The following is an 8,311-nucleotide window of genomic DNA, read 5'->3' on the forward strand; positions in this document are numbered from 1 at the left end:
CCGGTTCTGCAAAGCCGCCGAGTCCTGGTGCCAACGTCCAGCACTGCTCAGGGCTTCTGCTCCTGGGCACGGACCGTGACGCGGTGTGCTCTGCACGAGCGCTGGGTAGGGAGGGGAGTGGGTGAAGCAGAGGCTGTTGGAAAGCGGCGCTTCGGGGCGCGGGGTTGGCACGGGCAGCTGACGGAGGGCAGGTCGTTACCAGCTTGGAGCTTAATTAGCACAGCGGTGCGGGGCTGGCACGCGGTGTGATTGCTTTACTGTTCGGGTTTTCTCTCTCTTGTGTCTTATCCCAGTCTTTAGGAGATCTGTGCTCCCTTGGGCTCTTTGCAGTTTGTGTTTGAGGGCCTTCAAGAGACAGAGCACCAGCTTCTTGCAGCTGATGATAAGAATCAGATCATTACTGTTATTAGTCATTACACTGGCATTGCGGTGGGTTACCTTCCAGTATTCATTGCAGCACTGTTCCAGAGTGATGAGACACAACCAGTGTTATTCCTGCCCCAGGACAGTCCGTTCTGCTCCAGAACAAAGTGCACGTGCCCTGATGGATGCGGGGGCATCGGGGAAAGGGCTGATGTTTGCTACCACTGGCTAGTAGGACTGAGGAGTTGGCAAGCGGGTGTATTCAAAGCCTCTTGGCAATTTCCTGGGGAAGAGTGATAGGGAGGACCTCAAAATTTATTTCTGCTCTTTTTTTTTTTTTTTAAATGGCTTATTGGGGTGGTGCCAGGAGGTGATGGTCACCCAGGCAGGGAGCATCAGCCTGCGAGACGTCTGTGCTTCCCATGGGGAACAAAAGTCGTTCCCCTCTGGCTTGCTCTGGTCGAAGTCTCTACTGGTTTTGTTTGTTTTTTCTTAGCTAAATAATGCTGCCTGTGCATTAAAACACCCAGCGAAGCAAAAGCCCCTGGCAAATCCTGCTGAGAGCCAGGCAGGTTGCAACGGCAACCGGAGCCGAAAGCGGCTCACCCCGGCCCTGGGATGGTCTGGAACGGAAAACGTTAAATAAAGTTAAATCCACTAAAAATGCACCCAGTCTCTGTTAATTTGCAAACAGCCAGAGAAACGTGAAAGAAAATAACAGTACCCTAGCAGGCTTATGGCTGCTTAAATTTATTTTTTTTCCCCCTAGATGCCAGATTTACCAAGTACACGGTGCTGGGTGCTTTTCACGCCCCGTTGCAGGTGCTGGCTGCGCACACCAGCACCGGCTGCTGGGAAGTGAACTTCCCATCAGGATCCCATTGTGCAGAGACACCACCAGTGCTTCAGCGCTCAAGATAATGCCCGTGCTTGCAACATCCGAGCCATCTGCAGCAGATTAACTTCCTCGGGCTTCTCTAAATCTCTCCTTCCTGTGATCTCCCAGCATCATTTACAAAACTCCAGTTTTGCCCTCCAGGTTGACCTTTAAGCCTTTCTTACCTTAGTTGAACTTGCAGTGCATGAATCTGTTTACAAGGCTTTGCTTTCAACAGAGCAGGGTATTAGAGACTGAATTTTCACCATATGGCATTTCCTTCACAGCTACGTCTTCCAGAAATTGCTTACAGGTGCAGGGATCTCAGTCTGAGGCTTTTTCCAACATCGTTGTGACCTTAGTGAATGTTTTTATTGACTATTTTTCTTTTTTTTCTCTGCAGCTGTTATGCTGACTTCCCCTTTTTTTTTTTTAGCTGTACATTCAGAGACTCACCTTGCTGTTACAGAAAAATCAAATAGGCACAGTAACGACTCGGGTCAGAAATATTCCATTGTGCAACCTTTACAAATCCTCTTTACTCCTGGGTTTTATGGGATAAATTAATGCTTTCGTGAGAAATGACCTCAAAGCAGACATACTACATAGCACTTGGTTTTGGCCTGTGGCATCCTCAAGTCAAGAGTTTTCCAGATTTTCTTGCACACGTTTCTGGTTATTCATCAGGTTTGCAGCTGATCCGTTCCTGTTCATTTGGGTCTATCAGGAAAGCAGCTGAAGTATTCTCCAGCATGAGATTCAACCTTGACTTTGCTTTTCTGCACACAGATGATCCATGATCTGTGGTCAGCAGGAGGGAGGGATCCAGCCTGAGATGTGCGTCCACCTCGGACGGAGCCGTCTCCGCTTCACTGGTCGGCTCAGACACAGCCTCTGCCTCCACCGAGGCTCTGGGGTGGGGGCTTTTCCTCTACTACTTGATGTTTTGATGTCTGTATTCTCTTTCTTCTCTAGAGGTGTGCTCACACGTGAATTTGAAAGCCAAGTTAGTCCATTTGGAGATACTAATAGTTGTACTTTGTCTTGTATGTATCCTTACTCCCCAGCCCAGGGAGTGATAACAGCTTCTCAGTCCTTAATGAGGATGAAGATGGACGTGAGGGTGACGATGGACTGTTCAATGGAAACGAGCACAGGGCAATGGAAATCACAATACCCATGGGAGGAGAGGGGCCTGGAGTGCTTAATATGACATTGTCAGGCAGCCCAGGCAATCCCAGCTGTGGATTATTGAGAGGTGTCCCATGAATTTTAAGTGTAATTCCAGGGATTTTTAATGAATCCACATCTGTCGGAGGTGCTGCTCTGTGACCGGAGAGTTATCACGGGGAAATACTTTCCTTTTAGAAAGGGAGAAGTGTCAGCTTCAGGTCAGGGCTGTGCAGAGTGTTAGAGAGGCTGAAGTCACCGAGGTAAATGGATGGTGAAATACTCTATTGTTATGTTGCATTGCAATCTAATTTGGTGTCTCTTTTCTTTTCTCTTTTTTTTTTAATAAAAGATCTCTTTTTTAGACAATGATAATGATTGGATGTGATCTGTCTAGATTTAAGCAGAGCATCTGACACACAGGAAATTATTGTTTGAAGTTGATAGGATGGTGATTAACATTAGAATTGTAAAGGAGAGGAGGAGGTGGCTGAAGGGGCCACTGGTGTACTGGGGAGTCACTGGGGTGGATGGCAGTGGGGTTGGGCTATACGCTCACTAAGCTTGCAGAAGTAGAGCTGGCAATACTAAAGAGATCTGGATGTGATATGGGGAGAATTAGGTGACAATATTGATTAGGGTAATAGAAGTGAGAGGAAACTGGATAGCAGAAAATGCAAAATCATGCTTCTATAGCAGCACTTTGCTACCGCCGGGGGACTTGTCATCTACAAATGATGGGGAGGGGAAAAAGGTCTGACTTATATTGGGTTATTTGCAGAATGAGTGAGGTATCTGAGCCACCTGTGAAAAGCGTAGGTGATTTATGTATTTATTAGGATGCATCAAATAAGGCTTTAGTAACGACTCAACAAGGTTACAGCTGCTGAGCAAGGCCCTGGGTGTGACCTCATTTCGAATATTTTGTGCAGTTCCAGGAATTATGTTCCAAAAGGTGAAATTATTCCTATCAGGTGCAGAAAGGGGCTTCTGGGATGATAAGAGGCATGTTGGATCTTTCTCATAAAAGTGTTTTCCAGGAGCTTGTCTTGTCCAGCCTGGTTACATGTCGAGAGGGGGTAGGGTGACTCTGCAAGTGTGTTTGGGATTAAGAATCAAGGAGGAAGAATATTTTCTGAAATTAAAAGATGACATTGGTTCACTGTTAGATAAGCTACAAAGTGTTTCAAACTAGTAGTAGGGAAGAGGGAGTATAGCACAGGTCCTGAACAGCTGAGGGCATGAGCTCCGTTAGCATCTCGCCTTCATATTCACAGGATCTGTGTTTATCTCTCTCCCAGTTCCTGATCATTTTTCATCTTTCATTCCCACTGGATTTCTTCTTGTGGTCCTTCCTCTGCTCCTTTCCTTTCTGCAAAGCACAATAGAAGTGCTGTCGTACTCTTGAGTCAAAGCTTTGAAAATGAAGCGTTTTGGTAAATGTGGAATTAAAGCGGAATTAATTTATTTTGTCCTAAACGTTGCCTTAACATTTCATTTATTTATATATTACAGCAAATGGACTCAAACTAGAGATTTATTTGCATCCTGGAAGGCCGTTTTGATACAGTTTATTGAAATAAACTGGAATCATTACAGAGATGCTTCTTTTAACTGGTGGCCTGAAATTGGAATGAAATGATCAGCGTATTGGCTAATTAAGAGAAGACGTTTGTAATTTGAGTTTTAGCATTCAGTCTGGCTGTAAGTCACAGGGTAATGACGACAGTTAAAACAATGTTATGAGAAACTTGACATTTTCATTCCAGCGATGAACTTGCGAAATGAATCAACCAATTTCAAGTTTAACGATGTCGTTAGCGGGGCTGCGTGCGCCGGCTCTCCACCGGCAGCGCGCTGCCGTCCGAACGCAAAGCTGCTTCAAACAGCAGCTGATTTGGCCTTTATTTGATATTTATTTGGCTATTACTTGATATCACTTCAACCTGCAACGAGTGCCGGTTCAACTAGCAGGGAGTGAATTCAATTTGATTGCAGTAACGCGCAGAAAAAGCCTCTGTAAAACCAAAAGTTAAATGCCCTTTTATCGGGGTGAGAAACTGTTAGTTTTGCAGAAGGAATTGTGAAATCCTGCAGAAAAGTGAGGGGAGGGGAAAAGTTTTCTTTACAGCCGGTGTTACCCGGCACCATTCCGTGGCAGCCTGGCTCTGCACAGTGGGGCACCGATCCGACACGTGGTTTTTCTGGACCAGGAGCTGGAGTTTCCCTCCTGCCAGTCTCCGTGGGTGCCCCTGGGGGTGACCGGCCCCATCAGCACCATGCCAAGCTCAGCACCATCCCAACAGGACTGTTGGGCTTTGGATCCCTTGGAGCATGTACGTCTGCCCAGCAAGGGCTGTGCAAGGTGCCCGGTTCACCAGGACTGGGTGGTGCGTGTGACAGGCGGCTGTGCTCTCAGAGAGACAGAAATAGAGGTGTTGGGGGGCTTTTGTTGGGTTGTTTTTTTGGCAGAGTTAGGGGCATCATAGCAGAGACAAACCTTAGTGCTTGGGGAGAGCGTGAGCTGGTCGTGTGTGCCCTACGGATCTGCTGTCTGACTCAGCAGCACGGCTGGTCGGGCACTTCATCCAGTTGTGCTGCCGGAGGATGAGTGGAAAAGTGGGAGCAGTGCTCCTTCTTGTCGGGTGGAGGTCACAGTTCAGCCTTGAACGCCCGACAAGACCATCCTCAGAGCCACGTAGCAGGAACCACGTTTCCATGGGCTGCGCCGTCGCTAGAGGTGCATCTCCAAGCTCAGGAGGCTTTCTTGTGAGAAGCAGCACGTACATCCTTTCTCCGCACCCAGTGGAGATGTAACTTGGATGCTTGTAGACCAGGCAGGGAGTTCCCAGAGATGATGGTGAGGATGCTCATGTGGCCACGGCTCCCTCAGCGGCGCAGGTGGCAGCTGAAGCTCTCCTTGGTGCTCCCGTTGGAAAACCTCCCCATGCTTCAGCAGTGCTCCGTGTTGTCCTCTGCTCTCTTCCCTGATTTAAAGCTTTTAACCCAAGTAGAGCCATTTCCAAGCCTTTTACTTAGAGCACAGTCGTCACCTGTTCACAGCAAAGTCAAGGGCTAATGACAAGATGCTTCAGAGCCCTAATGAGCTTTGTCCTCCCCAGCATCTGACTCCACGTGGAAGATGGCACAGAGGTCAGTGTAGTCCCGTGGCGTGTGAGCCCGTGTCCATGCTGAATTCCTTCTGCTTTGGTCTGTCTCATCAGGAGAGGTGGTGTTTGAGCAGTAATGCTGATTTATTTTTTTTTTTTTTTTCCCTGGTCAAATTAAACCACGAAATGTGGTTTCACTGGAGAACACTCACAGACCATTGCTGGAGCTGTTGTTTGAAAAAGAACAAAATTATTTAATTCAGTCAAATCTAAAAAGAGAACAAGGAAATCACAATTTATAAATGACTTGTGAGCATAAAAAGAGGCTGCATTTGTTGACCGAATTATTCATGATGAGTTATTTGCTCAGCCCTAGTTAGTAAAAGATTTACAGTAATTTATTCTCTCTTTTTCTGTGTTACTCCGTGCAGCCAGATAGCTGTTTCCTCTGTGGATATTATGTTAAAATCTTTATGTACAGTAAACACCATTTCTTATTGAGGCATCTATCTTGAAAGCGAAAGGTTTTTTTAAAGAAAAAAAAAAAAGGAAAAGAAAATGCACCATGAAGATTGATTTCTTTATATTTATTGAGTTAAAACTTGCAGACTTGAATTGAAACAGGGTCTCATTTATCATTGGCCTTGGTTGCATCTTTAAATAACCCCTTTTTATCAAAATATGTTCGCATCATAATTTATGAAAGTAGCAATTTGGCAGATTGAACTGTATTTTTCTGAATTGAATCTCTGTTCTCTCCGATTTAATATTTAATAACTAAAGCATATCTGCTAGGGAACTAGACAGAAATGACAACTCTTCTGTGTGGGCTGATTAGGGGAAGAAAATCCTGCAGGCAAGTAATACCTTAGTTTTCAAAGGATGCTTTTAAGCTATTCAATTCTTTTTCCTCTTTGAAATTTTTATAATAGTTTGAACAACCTTGAATTAACAAATGTAAATTAGTGTTTTAAATCACACTTCTTAAATACTTACCTAGATAACTTTAGAAGTGAGTTCTGGCTTCTTACAAATCGGTATTTCTAGAGAAGATCCACAACTTAATGTCCTTTTCAGCATTGCAATAAATGTCTAAAATATTTTGTTTGGAATAAAATGTCTGTACTGCAGAAGTAAGGCCCAGGTTTGGCTTGTTATTTAAAGATGTGTCTAACTTTAAATATATTTGTATATATTGGCTTGAATCAGACTTAAGAATTATAGTAAGTAAATAGAAAAGTCTAACGTGGCTTTAATCTTCCTCCAGCCCAGATTTTTGCAGGGTCACAGCGGGCACCTGGCATGCTCCGTGCTGTGTGCCAGTGATTCTTGGCCTCCTGGTTTTTGCTACAAGAGATCTGGTCTGGGTGAAGAGAATTGCAGCTGTGCTTGAAGCTCTCGAGATGGTTTGGACACATTTTACCTGGCTGCTTTCTGCCAGCTTGGGCCCAATTCAAACTGCAAGATTGAATGTGCTTACTTAAATAATTGTATAGCATTTTAAAACATAGGAAGAGTCACACCACAGGAAGTCGCAGCAGCATTAAAGAACAAAAAACCCTTTGGCTTTTCCATTAAGATGACAAAAAAAAAAAACCCATACCCACCCAACAAATTTTGATTTATTTAATGCATTTACCACCTGCCCAACCCTGGCGCCTTCCTGGCGGGGCATATTCTGGTAACAGTTAAACAGCTTCCATCCTGCCTTTTGTCGTGAGCGTATTGGCAGCTTGGAGGTTTGGCATAAATATTTGGATGCAATTAGCATAATAATCAATTGCTGTAGTGGGAAACCCAAATCCTTTGCTGAAGGAGAAACCTCTCCCTCCGAAAGCAGCTCCTCTCGCCCGCCTCTGCCAGCCTCGACGTGAGCTATCGATTGCAGTTGGCTGGGGAACGAGAAATCGCTTTTAAACTTTGTTGGGAATTTTACCCCCACCCTTAATTGTGCTTATTTCTGTCTTCCTGCAGCACTTAATGGATTTCTGCATCCTCGCAGCATCTTCTTCCAGGCCTGAAGGGCACCTGGGTGGCATCTCCCCCTCTTCCACGGCTTAGGTCGAGTCCTAGTAGGCGAGAGCGGTTCGGCTTGTTTAAGCAGTGGCAGAGCTGCGTCCTGAAGGATGTGAAGAGTAATTAACTGGCAATTTATAATGTGTTAATTAAATGTAGTGATCATTTCCCACTATTGTAATGTGTAATAGCAATGGACGTGTGCCTCGGTGGGCAGAGATTTATGGACACTTTGGAAGAGGGCCACAGACCCTTTCTTGGATGCGATACATCACTGGGATTTGAGTCGATTGCGAGGGTTTGGCTGGTGAGGAATTGGAGGATTTACGGGTTTGGGTGTGGGCAAAGCCCAGTCAGCTCCTGCCAGTTTTAATTTTTAGTCTTTTAAATGGATTTAGCCCAAGGGGCAGGTGCTGAGCTCGCAGCCCTCGGGATGGGTCTGTGCGGTGTGGCTGCAGCCCCACTCACTCTCAGCATCCCGCCCCGGCGCTGCCGTGGAGGGGGAATGGGCCAGCCTGGGTCCCAGGGGGTTTCTGGGCGGTGTGGTGGTACTTCGTGTGCCCGTCGGTGTCCGCCAGCCTGGGTCTTCCATGCTCAACAGAATGTGTCCCCCTGCGGATAGAAACGATGAGTTCGTGCTGGTGGCATCCAAGGGGCTGCACCCGTCTAAAATTAGCATGAATAAAGCAAGGACAAGAAAGGAGCAGACACATATAGAGAAGACACAGACACATATAGGGAAGACAGGACCACAGGAGCAGGGTGGTCTCCTCCA

This window comes from Tauraco erythrolophus, chromosome 12, assembly GCF_009769465.1.
Source record: "Tauraco erythrolophus isolate bTauEry1 chromosome 12, bTauEry1.pri, whole genome shotgun sequence".
NCBI lineage: Eukaryota > Metazoa > Chordata > Aves > Musophagiformes > Musophagidae > Tauraco > Tauraco erythrolophus.